General features: G+C 41.8%; 1 long non-coding RNA gene across 9 annotated transcripts; it reads right to left on the minus strand.

Annotated features, from left to right (window-relative positions):
• Positions 1-5,547: 5,547 nt before the first annotated feature.
• LOC125551922 lies at positions 5,548-11,912 on the minus strand. 9 transcript variants are annotated; one of them, XR_007303314.1, is made up of 12 exons: positions 10,440-11,912; positions 10,153-10,365; positions 9,903-10,006; positions 9,762-9,820; positions 9,600-9,692; positions 8,321-9,515; positions 8,110-8,178; positions 7,834-7,951; positions 7,604-7,736; positions 7,279-7,465; positions 7,124-7,190; positions 5,548-6,939 (listed from the first exon to the last, which is right to left on the minus strand). It is a non-coding gene; the product is annotated as an uncharacterized LOC125551922 (long non-coding RNA). The 9 variants fall into 9 exon arrangements; XR_007303316.1 differs by having other exon boundaries at positions 10,153-10,198; positions 10,415-11,912; XR_007303315.1 differs by having other exon boundaries at positions 8,321-8,406; positions 9,415-9,515; positions 10,153-11,912.
• Positions 11,913-13,061: the final 1,149 nt, after the last annotated feature.

The following is a 13,061-nucleotide window of genomic DNA, read 5'->3' on the forward strand; positions in this document are numbered from 1 at the left end:
CGTCGTATCTACTTTTCCAAACACTATTGCCCTTGTTTTGGACTCTAACTTGCATGATTTGAATGGAACTAACCCGGACTGACGTTGTTTTCAGCAGAATTGCCATGGTGTTATTTTTGTGCAGAAATAAAAGTTCTCGGAATGAACTGAAAATCAACGGAGATTATTTTTGGAATATATAAAAAATACTGTCGAAAGAATCAAGGCCAGGGGGCCCACACCCTGTCCACGAGGGTGGCGGGCGTGCCTACCCCCCTAGGCACGCCCCCTGCCTCGTGGGCCCCCTGAAGCTCCACCAACCTCAACTCGAACTCCATATATTCGTGTTCGAGGAGAAAAAAATTAGAGAGAAGGATTCATCGCGTTTTACGATACAGAGCCGCCGCCAAGCCCTAAACTCTCTTGGGAGGGCTGATCTGGAGTCCGTTCCGGGCTCCGGAGAGGGGAATCCGTCGCCATCGTCATCATCAACCTTCCTCCATCACCAATTTCATGATGCTCACCGCCGTGCATGAGTAATTCCATCGTAGGCTTGCTGGACGGTGATGGGTTGGATGAGATTTATCATGTAATCAAGTTAGTTTTGTTAGGGTTTGATCCCTAGTATCCACTATGTTCTGAGATTGATGTTGCTATGACTTTGCTATGCTTAATGCTTGTCAGAAAGGCCCGAGTGCCATGATTTCAGATTTGAACCTATTATGTTTTCATGAATATATGCGAGTTCTTGATCCTATCTTGCAAGTCTATAATCACCTATTATGTGTTATGATCCGTTAACCCGGAAGTGACAATAATCGGGATACTTACCGGTGATGACCATAGTTTGAGGAGTTCATGTATTCACTATGTGTTAATGCTTTGGTCCGGTACTCTATTAAAAGAAGGCCTTAATATCCCTTAGTTTCCAATAGGACCCCGCTGCCATGGGAGGGTAGGACAAAAGATGTCATGCAAGTTCTTTTTCATAAGCACGTATGACTATATTCGGAATACATGCCTACATTACATTGATGAACTGGAGCTAGTTCTGTGTCACCCTATGTTATAATTCTTGCATGATTGATCGCATCCGACATAATTATCCATCACTGATCCATTGCCTACAAGCTTTTCATATATTGTTCTTCGCTTATTTAGTTTTCCGTTGCTACTGTTACAATCACTATAAAACCAAAACTGCTACCGTTACTTTTGCCACCGTTACCACTACTATCATATTACTTTGCTACTAAATACCTTGCTGCAGATATTAAGTTATCCAGGTGTGGTTGAATTGACAACTCAGCTGCTAATACTTGAGAATATTCTTTGGCTTCCCTTGTGTCGAATCAATAAATTTGGGTTGAATACTCTACCCTCGAAAATGGTTGCGATCCCCTATACTTGAGGGTTATCAAGACTATTTTCTGGCGTCGTTGCCGGGGAGTATAGCTCTATTCTTTGAGTCACTTGGGATTTATATCTGCTAATCACTATGAAGAACTTGAAAGATCAAAGAACCAAGATTTTTTCCTCAACTACGAGGGGAGGTAAGGAACTGCCATCTAGCTCTGCACTTGATTCACCTTCTGTTTTGAGTAAACTTGCGACACCTGCATATGCTATTGATTCTGATAGGTCGCATGTTATTGATAATGCCACTTCTGCTTTGCATCATACTTATGATGAAACTACTTATATGCTTGATAATACTGTGCCACTAGGTGAATTTCTTGACGAACAACTTGCTAGGGTTAGAGAGAATGAAATTATTGAAACTGATAATATTGATGAAAGTGATGATGAAGATTCTCCCCTAGATATGAATTGCCTGTTGTGCCTGAGGGTTATGTTATGGATGAAGAAACTACTAGAGACTTCTTAGCTTGTAATGATAGATCTGATCTTAAGAAATTATTAGCCAAGCTTAAAGAAAAGTCTTTGAATGCTAGAATGAAATATGACTCTGCTTTTGCTACTTCACCTATCTTTATTACTGATAATCTGAATTGGACAAGTGGTGGGGGCGGCGCCCCCCTTTCCCTCTCCCACTCCTCCTCTCTTTCCTCCTTTGCTACTCCGAAAAAGGAAAAAGAAGAGGGGAATCCTACACCACACTTGGCGCGCCCCAAGGGGGCCGGCCTCCTCTCCCGCCCCCTTTGTATACGGAGGCGGGGGTACCCCAAAGGCACACCAAGTATTCTTTTAGCCGTGTGTGATGCCCCCTCCACAGTTACACACCTCGGTCATATTGTCGTAGTGCTTAGACGAAGCCCTGCACCGGTAACTTCATTATCACCGTCGCCACGCCGTCGTGTTGACGGAACTCTCCCTCATCCTCAACTGGATCAAGAGTTCGAGGGACGTCATCGAGTTGAACATGTGCTGAACACGGAGGTGCCGTACGTTCGGTGCTAGGATCGGTTGAATCGCGAAGACGTTCAACTACATCAACCGCGTTACTAAACGCTCCCGCTTTCGGTCTACGAGGGTATGTGGACACACTCTCCCCTCTCGTTTTTATTCATCTCCTAGATAGATTTTGCGTGATCGCAGGAAAATCTTTGAAATACTGCGTTCCCCAACAGCTCTGTCGCAGGGGAGGGGGGGCGCAAAAATGCCATTGAGGCATGATTTTTTAGACTAGGAGAGTATAATTTTATCCATTTTATCTAATACTCTAACAACATTTTATCCATTGGTACTTGATTTAGTTCATGTCTACTTTAGATGGCTTGGCTGCTTCTTAATATAGTTTCTTGACATTTATATTCTTGTCGACTATTGAAGATTGTTCATTCTCAGCCGCTACAGCTGCGTTTGCACATGTTCTTGGTTGGACACACCAAGCTCACACTGAATCTATTGGAAACACATATGGGTAAGAATGTCATTTCTTTTCTAAATTTGACCTAATGCGGTTCAAAATGTACACTAGGTGCTTATGCTTTACGAACAAGTTAACAAGTCCTGGTGGCATCAGTGACCAAATACAAAGAACAATTTTTTCTCCTTGTACGAGAATCACAACACCGCAAGAACATCTTGCTAGTATGAGTTATTTCTAACAATTGTAAGGATGTGTTTGACTGCTCCTCCTCTTGCATCTCTACTTGTCTAAATATCAACACTCCTCTGCTCTTCTAGCAGGGTAGGCGCAACCAACATCATTACAACGGGCTCCTGCCCATAAACAGCTAACTCACTGGCACTGTGTGTATGTCCACAAATTCTTCCTTCAGATTACAACAAGCAACTGAAACAATAATATAAACTATAAATACTAGTCTTAGTCTTCCATGCAGCTACATTACCTGCTTGTTGCCAACACTTGTCTTTTTGCCAGATAAATGGCAACTTACTACGCCTGCACTGCATTCACAAATGCAGTTCAATGCCACCAGGTTGAGACGACTGAACTAACTGAATGAGGCTTTGAATTTGACTAAAGACGACTGATGAATAATACAGTGACTTAAAAGAACAATGACAAAATGGAAGATTGCAATGAACTGTCGGATCACTAAACCAATGCCAAAGTTGCAAAATATTACCCACCAATGCCACCTACAAGTGATAAAAATGTTTTAAACAAGGGAATGCCCGCCTAGGCTGGCAGATGCAGTAGGGACCTCCTATATTGTGCTTTGCGCACTGGGAGAAGACGCGGTGCGCCCGTTTAGGCCGCCCATGTCCCGGCGGTCTTTAAAAGAAAAATCAGTTTCCCTGTTTTTGTTTGTTTCTACTCCAAATAATTTGGGACTTTTATTTTTTTAATCTTTTTAATAAATCACAAAATGCTTGTGGATTCAAAAAATGTTCGTGATTTTGTAAAAACATGTTTGCTCATTCAAAAAATGTTCCAATTTTTTAAGATATATGCCTGGGAAATAAAAAAATCACGATTTTCAAAAAGTTAGTGTATTAAAAATGTTAACAAAATTGAACAAAATTTCACCAATTCAAAAAATGTTCACGAATGAAAAATATCCTAAAAATTCAAAAACTGTTCGTGACTTACATAATAGTCTATTCATTCATAAAATCTTGGATGACTAAAAAAATTTAAGTTAAATCAAAAAATGTTCATGAATTTCAAAAATTGTTCCACCAATTTCCAAAAAAATGTTCATCAATTCTAGAAATGTTCGCCGATTCAAGATAATTGTTTAAAAAATGTTGACAATTTTATAAAAATATTTGCAAATAGAATAAATGTTCATGAATTCAAAAAATGTTCTTGATTTGAGAACATGTTCTAAAATTTGTAAAATGTTCACAATTTGAAATATGTTCAAGAGTTTAAAAAATGTTCATGATTTCGTGAAATTGAGAGTGACAGTGTATCTCAGTGATGCAGCAAAATGTGGTCATGGCCATTGGAGATTTTTCTTTTCCGATTGTAACGCATGGACCCTTTTGCTAGTATATTCAACGAACCGAGTCCCAAAAATCTACATACATGGTCCATTATCCCTCAGGCTAATGAGGAGCATGTACACGGCACAAAAATGACACTAAACTAACAGAAATGCCAGAAAAAACACCGCACTTTTGACCCAATGCCGGCACGGCCCCCCTCAGCTGAACAGGGTGAGCAATAACTCATTTTTACATCATTAACCAAAGTTATCTCATGTGAAATTCAAAATAAATAATTCATATGTTATTCTATAGTGGGGGGTGTGAACAAATAACTGCCAAAAAAAGCAAACGCACAAAGACAAACGGATTATATTCACCCCCCTCGCCATGGTCACTAGGTTGGGATGGATGGCTACCAATTTCTCCCCCATTACCCCACACAACTGCACTCGAACACTGAGGAGAATCGGTTTTTGGACGGGAATGAGGTGCCTGCTCTTCCTCGAAAATGTGCCTTATTGGCCGTGCGTTGAAGTCAGCTCCCCCCCTCTCACACACACACACACTCAACAACTCATCCCCTCTAGAAATGACATACAACTGAAAAGGACACCCCCACATGGGTCGGAGTCCAAACAAGGAGTGGGCGGCCCACAACCTGAATAAAAAGTCCAACGACAAATAAACACGACACGCACTCACGAGTGACAGACAAATAAGGGACATCTGCGACACTGAGATTCGTGCATGATCAGACTGACACAAAATTTAAGAAACCATCAAGATTAATTCAGGAGATGGGACGAATTCTAACTACAATTACACTTGCCAGATTTTTCATAGCAAGGAAGGATGCATTTCAGATGTTAAATCACATGTACGACATTATGTGAAGATTTAATATTCAATTAGGACAGAGTAATTTCTATCCAGACTTCTAAGGCAAACAATACAAGGCACACCACATTTTCGCATCCGGGCTTGGGACCGGCAAAGGCGGTACTAGGTCACACCAACCAATCATTCAGCAAAGCATACAAGGCACACACACTCAAAAAGTCAGGTCACACACAATCACACACACAGTCATTGTCAAAATGCAATATTCACACTTCTAAGGCAAACCATACAAAGGAACTGCAGCTCCCTCCACATTTTCGCATCCGGGCTTGGGACCGGCAAAGGCAGTGTTAGGCCACACCAACCAATCATTCAACAAAGCATACAAGCCACACATACACACACACACATAGAGTCAAGCCACACACAATCACACACACAGTCATTGCCAAAATGCATTATTCATAGTCACACACATCACAGTCATATTCAACACAATCACACACACAGTCATTGTGAAAATGTAATATTCACACTTCTAAGGCAAACAATACAAAGGAGGTAACTGCAGCTCCCTCCACATTTTCGCATCCGGGCTTGGGACCGGCAAAGGCAGTGTTAGGCCACACCAACCAATCATTCAACAAAGCATACAAGCCACACATACACACACACACATAGAGTCAAGCCACACACAATCACACACACAGTCATTGCCAAAATGCATTATTCATAGTCACACACATCACAGTCATATTCAACACAATCACACACACAGTCATTGTGAAAATGTAATATTCACACTTCTAAGGCAAACAATACAAAGGAGGTAACTGCAGCTCCCTCCACATTTTCGCATCCGGGCTTGGGACCGGCAAAGGCAGTGTTAGGCCACACCAACCAATCATTCAACAAAGCATACAAGCCACACATACACACACACACATAGAGTCAAGCCACACACAATCACACACACAGTCATTGCCAAAATGCATTATTCATAGTCACACACATCACAGTCATATTCAACACAATCACACACACAGTCATTGTGAAAATGTAATATTCACACTTCTAAGGCAAACAATACAAAGGAGGTAACTGCAGCTCCCTCCACATTTTCGCATCCGGGCTTGGGACCGGCAAAGGCAGTGTTAGGCCACACCAACCAATCATTCAACAAAGCATACAAGCCACACACACACACACAGAGTCAAGCCACACACAATCACACACACAGTCATTGCCAAACAGGATTATTCACAGTCACACACATCACAGTCAAATGCACAATATTCAGTCACACACAGAGTCAAACACAGAGTCACACACATAGTCACACATCACAGTCAAATGCAATATTCACACACAGTCCCACACACACATTCATTGCCAAAATGCATTATTCAGTCAAATGCACAATATTCAGTCACACACACAGTCAAACACAGAGTCACACACATAGTCACACATCACAGTCAAATGCAATATTCACACATAGTCAAACACACAGTCCCACACACAGACAGTCAAGCCACACACACAAGAGAGTCAAGCCACAAACAGTCAGACAGACACAGAATGGAGCACTTGCACACAATAAACAATAAGAAACATACATAGATAGGGGCACAAACAGAAAGCAAATAGATGCAAGACCGAAGTAAACTCAGAAAGCTATAAAGAAATTCCAGAACCTGAATGACTAAACGATTTCTCTTGAGGGGTGAGGTGTGATTCAGATCTTCGTTCCTAAAAACAGGAAGCTAGTTAGAGGTTGATTAAGTGATTATCTTCATTACTACCCACAAGTTTGTAGGCCTATGGACAGAAAAGAAATGTTAAATGTGTTCTTATTCTACTTACTAGAGAAAGCAAGGCATGTAACATGACCAACATTCTTATAGAAATTTTGGCTAAGGTAAGCCATTCATACCTAAAAGATATATGTTTCAAGTTCGCAACTGTGGTTGCCTCTCATGAGCTACAAGCCGATGGATAGCCTGAAAAATGACATGAGCAACTTAAACTGTGAGTTTCCACAATGTAAATGATGTTTCTATTATTCTTGAAGCAAGAAAAGTAGCTTACGTTACCAGCAGCACCAGCAGTCATATTTACAAAACAAGATTAAGATGACCTGTGATGTACTCCCTCCGTTCCTAAATACTTGTCTTTCTAGACATTTCAAATGACTACTACATACGGATGTATGTAGACATATTTTAGAGTGTAGATTCACTCATTTTGCTCCGTATGTAGTCACTTGTTGAAATGCCTAGAAAGACAAGTATTTAGGAACGGAGGGAGTAATATGCATCATATGAGTCAAAAATACTTGGAATCAGTTTATGATCATAACATCATAGGTAACTATTCCTGTGTGTATATCGAAGTTATCAAGATAGGAACTTACTGATTCTGTGTATCTTGCAACTCCAATAATTCACCTGGTTTGTCGTCTTTGACTTTAGCTATAGGTGAGAAGAACTGATAACAAATAGAAGTTACACAAATGGAAGTACCCCATTCCTGCAATGTTCAGATGTCTGATGCACGGTATGATGTTCAGGAAAGAGTGAGGAAGTGGCATGGGATACATCATTCATGTTAGGAATCTGGTAACAAAGAGGACCAAGGTAGTACCTTCTAGGAAGAAATTTTGCTATTTCTGCCCATTTATTCCCTGGGCATTATACAGTGCATGTTCCTCCTCATAGTCCAAGCATCTCTCTGTATGTCTGGATTCAGATGATTATGCCACCTAAGATGTTATGTATGAATTCGAAATCAGCTTCATAACCAATCAGCTCTTTATGTAACCAGTGTGTTTCTGAATTAGCAAACATTCCCCTTTTTGTCTTGCATAAAGGGGAAAATGCATTTAAGCAAATCATGAAAATGAAACAATCAAAAGAATACCTCTCTTGACATTGCTTGCCTATACGTCCAGGTAGTGACCTTGCAATGAGACCAATTTGTTGCTCCATACTGCATTTTGAGCACAAATATCAGGTGCCAATAGGTACTTACGGATACAACACATCTAAAAACAGAAGTACCCAGAAATAGCACAATTTGGCTAAATAAACATTTTGACATCAGCATCGCAAAATATAAAGAATGTAAATACCTGCATTTTATGCAAACTCAACCCATCAGTGTCCTTAGCAACACAATAAAGAGCCAATGTGAAATGTCCAGATCCAATGTCTGTACCTTAAATACTTAGAAAAGCATTATTCCACTGACTGGACAACAGTAATACATAAAAAAGAATATGATATCCACATAAGACATAATCACAAAAAAGTTCAGAAAAAAAGAATAGTGCTAGGTCTGTTCACATTCAACAAACAACAAAGCAATCAATCATGAAATATAAAACACAAGTTATACAACCAAACATTCAGCAAAGCATACAAGCCACACCATCAAACAAATGCAATTTTCACACACAGTCACACACACACACAGAGAATCAAGCCAGACACATATTCACCATCAAGCCACACACACTCACACACAGAGTCAAGCCACACACATATTCACAATCAAACCACACACAGTCAAGCCACACACAGAGAGAGCCAAGCCACACACACAGAGAGTCAAGTCACACACACAGTCAAGCCACACACAGAGAGAGTCAAGCCACACACACAATCAAACCACACACAGAGAGAGTCAAGCCACACACACCATCAAGCCACACACATATTCACCAACAAGTCACACACACATAATGAAGCACTTGCACACAAGAAACTGACATAGATAGGGGCACAAAGAGAAACCTAATACATGCAAGATCGAAGTAAACCCAGAAAGCTATAAAGAAATTCCAGAACTTGAATGAGTAAACTGATTTCAAGTTGGCAACGGTGGTTGCCTCTCATCAGTTACAATATTGTGCATGTTACAGCAGCACTAAGAGCTTGCTAAAGATCATTTTCGTCAATCTATCTGAGAAAATACAGAAACTATGTTCCATCAAGATCTTTGAGAATAAAATATGGAGGCCATATCAGTTCCAAACATGACTTGCTAATAACCACTGCAGTACTTAAACATGAGTATCAACTAGGGTAATTTGAAGGGTGTAAAATAGAAATTAGGCACCACTAGACCGGCAAGGCAACAAAGAACCATACAAGACAGAACATTAAAAATGAGTAAATTGCAGAAGAGAGAAACAAATCTACAACTGAATGGAGTAAGCCTTACTCATCCCCAATTTGGTGTTGCTCAATTTGAGAGATACCATAGTATAGAAGTGCAGCTTCCAAGAATTTACGCTTTAGATCTAAAATTCTCGCATAGCATACCTACAAGAGATATAAGAAGGGAACTAAATTTTTGTCCTTAGTTGTAGACAGATAGATTATTAAACTGTTTCTGAACCAACAAACCTTGTATTAAAAGTTCAGAACTTCCTGGTTGCTGTTTGTGACAAAAAATGAGGCTTTGTTGATAAAAGCTTCAACATTCACTGCATCATCATCCTACAAAATGAAGAACTACGTTAGTCCAGCTGAAAATGCAATGACAACAGAGGCTAAAATGGGACTAACCTCCAAATAGAGTCGTGCAATCTGGACGCACTTGGATAATTTGTTTGTCATCAAGCATTCTGGTTTTTAAGAAGATGATCAGATTTCCCAGACTTAGAATATCCAATGACATGTAAAGAGAGACAAAAGCTTTGCTTCTACCTTATTCCTGAGTCCAAGTCAAAGCCACTAAGCATTTTCCATGCTCTTGACCATTGTTGTTCAAATTCATACAGTTCTGCAAGCTTCTCCCTAATCACTACAACCTGCAGATAGCCAGCAAGGTAAATACACCATTTTAAAATAACAGGACGCATGTTTTTCTTCTTCAATTTGTTCATTTATTACGAATAATTTGTTCCAGGAGATCCATTTGGCAAACACAAGTTAAGCATGATAAAATCAAGTGTACCTGATTAGCCAGGCTGTGCGGTGGCCCAGACAAACCGTTCAGTGTCCTTAGCAACACAATAAAGAGCAGATGTGAAATGTCCAGATCCACAAGTCTGTACCTTAAATACTTAGAAAAGCATTAGAATATGATATTCACATAACAGACATATGACAAGAAGTTCAGAAAAAAGAATAGTCAGTTGTCTGCACTAAACAAGTACTGGTCTGTTACCTATGTGAAGTATTGGTCTACTACCTATGATCAAGTACTGGTCTGTTACCTATGATCAAGTACTGGTCTGTTACCTATGATCAAGTACTGGTCTGTTAGCATAAATGATTATTCGTCAAGACAATCACTCCTGCCATATAAACATGTATCTCAAGGAAAATTTGTAAGAGATGTGGTTAATTACTTGAATAAAACACACCATATCAAGTATACTAACACAGAAGTGATATCAATATTTCCACCTTCAACATCAGATAGTATAAAACACACCATAACTAGTAAAAACACACCATGGCCTACACGGTTTGCACCCTAACGCATCCCCATATATGGAAAGACAGACATTGGGAACATAAGCAAAGCATGGCAAGAAGAACCCAATTGGAAAGAACACTAAATAAGCAACCATCAGAACAACCATAATGTATCACCCCATCTCTGCTTATAAGATGGGTGATTCAAGAACATAAGAACAACCGTAACGAACAACCATGACGACCAGCGAGCCAAACCAGAGTATCACAAGGGTGCATGCGTTTCAGGTCTGGAAATCGCCGACGAACAATGCAACGACGGAACCGAGGAACCGATCTGAGCGAACACGATAAACTGACCTTGCTTTGGCCTCTCCCTGTCTCCGTAATCCAAATCCAAAACCAGACCGGCGAACACGAAACACAGGGACACGGAACATAATCGTTCATCATTCCGCCACGAATATGAAACAAAGGATAGTGAGTGTCTCTTAGATAACCAAAGCACACACAGAAGTTAATGATCCAACAAACTCAGAATCAATATTAACTACTCAATGATCCAGCAAACATTACAACAGAATTTTACGGAATAGGGTGTCAGAAGCTCAATGATCAATGATCGCACTATAAGTTCATTGTCACAAAGTCTAGGCAAAGCAAGAAAAGCATTTTCCATTGACTGGACATTAGTAATACAAAGAAAGAACATGATATCCCCATAAGACATAACAAAACACGCATATCACTAAAAGCTTAAGAAAAAAGAAGTCAACTGTCTACACTAAACAAATACTGAGTCATTAATCACAATTCCGAATTGATGCCATAAAATTTAACATGACAAACAATAATTTTTCATGCACACTAAGTGGGGATTAACAAATGTCAGAGCATAAGAGTTGGGGTACTCAATTGGATAACCACCATCACAAGAAAACAAGCAGCACATGTCCACGTTATAGGTTCGTTGAAATTCTTGTCCAAAGGAAAGGGACATGACAGAAGTTAGCAGCATGGTAAAAAACATGTGATGAACGTGCTTTCACGGATGAATGAATTCAGGAGTTATGCTCACAACAGAATTATATGCCCAGGTGTGCAATGACAAAATTCTGGAATTATGCTATGCAATCTAGAATGTAGTCTAAGGGGAACTAACTAGCAGCAGCTCATCTAGAACTCCTATGAGTAGTTCAATGGAAATAGCAACATCAGGAAGAAAAGAAGGAACCATGTCCAACAGTAACAGCAGCAGGTGTTCAATTAGTCAAGCAGCAGGCCACATGGCTTGCACTCAAGCGTAAGGAATCACCCTATCTCTGAATCTAGGATGAGAGCACACACGCCTAGCTGGTACAACAAGAAGTAAAGAATTAACAGACCCTGGAACTCAAGAATTGACAGAGGGCCAACAAGAACTGACAGAGGGCCAAGAATTGACAGAGTATCACAGGAGAACATACGTTTGAGTTCTGAAAATCACCAAGAGCAACATAGGTGACGGAACGGAGGAACCGGTCTGAACTAGCACAATAAACGAACACTGCTCCCCGTCTCCGGCCGTAATCCAATTTCGAAACCAGACGCGAGCGCGAAACCCAGGACTGCTAGTTCGGATAACAGAAGCGCGCGCGGACAGAATTGCTAGTACGCAAACGAGACGGAGGAGACCCCGACGAGGTGAGACGGACCAAGAACATGCGAGCGCACCGGGACAATGGCGAGGACGAGCGAAATCGAGCTAGGCGCGACCCTACACGGACGACGACAAGGACGAGCGAAATCAAACTGGAAGCGACCCTACACGGACGACGGCGGCGAGGACAAGCGAAATCGAACCAGGCGCGACCCTACACGGACGACGGTGGCGAGGACGAGCAAAATCGAACCAGACGCGACCCCAAACAGACGACTGCGAGGACGAGCAAGATCAAACCAGGCGCAATTCCAAACGGGCGAATCGAGCAGGAGCAAAAACCAAATCAGGCGCGGTTCTAAACCTGAACGGGCGACGAATCGAGGAGGAGCGAATCCAAACCGGACGCGAGGAGGCGAGGCGAGAGACGGCCATGACCCGGGGCCCCGGACGAAGAGAGGAGGAGCAGACCGGCCACGGCCAGAGCGCGGGGAGGGAGGAAAGGGCGCGCCTGGCCGCGGGTGGGCCGCCGGGAAGAGGCCGTGTCGCCGGCCGGGTCCTTGCCGGAGACGGCTTCGGCGGGCGGCGGAAATCGAAGGAAAGTGGAGCGTGTTGGGGCTGGATCCGGCCGGACCGGGTGGGCAGGGCAGGAGGGGTCAGTGTCGGTCGGTCGGCAACGCGGCGCGGCGCGGAGATATTACCGTTGGGTGCTCGAGGCAGACCGGGAATTTCTAGCTAGGGCGCTCGGGGCAGAGGCGGTTCCGGGCACACGGGTTATCCGGCCGGCGCACATGAGAAGACCG

This window comes from Triticum urartu, chromosome 1, assembly GCF_003073215.2.
Source record: "Triticum urartu cultivar G1812 chromosome 1, Tu2.1, whole genome shotgun sequence".
Taxonomy (NCBI): Eukaryota; Viridiplantae; Streptophyta; class Magnoliopsida; order Poales; family Poaceae; genus Triticum; species Triticum urartu.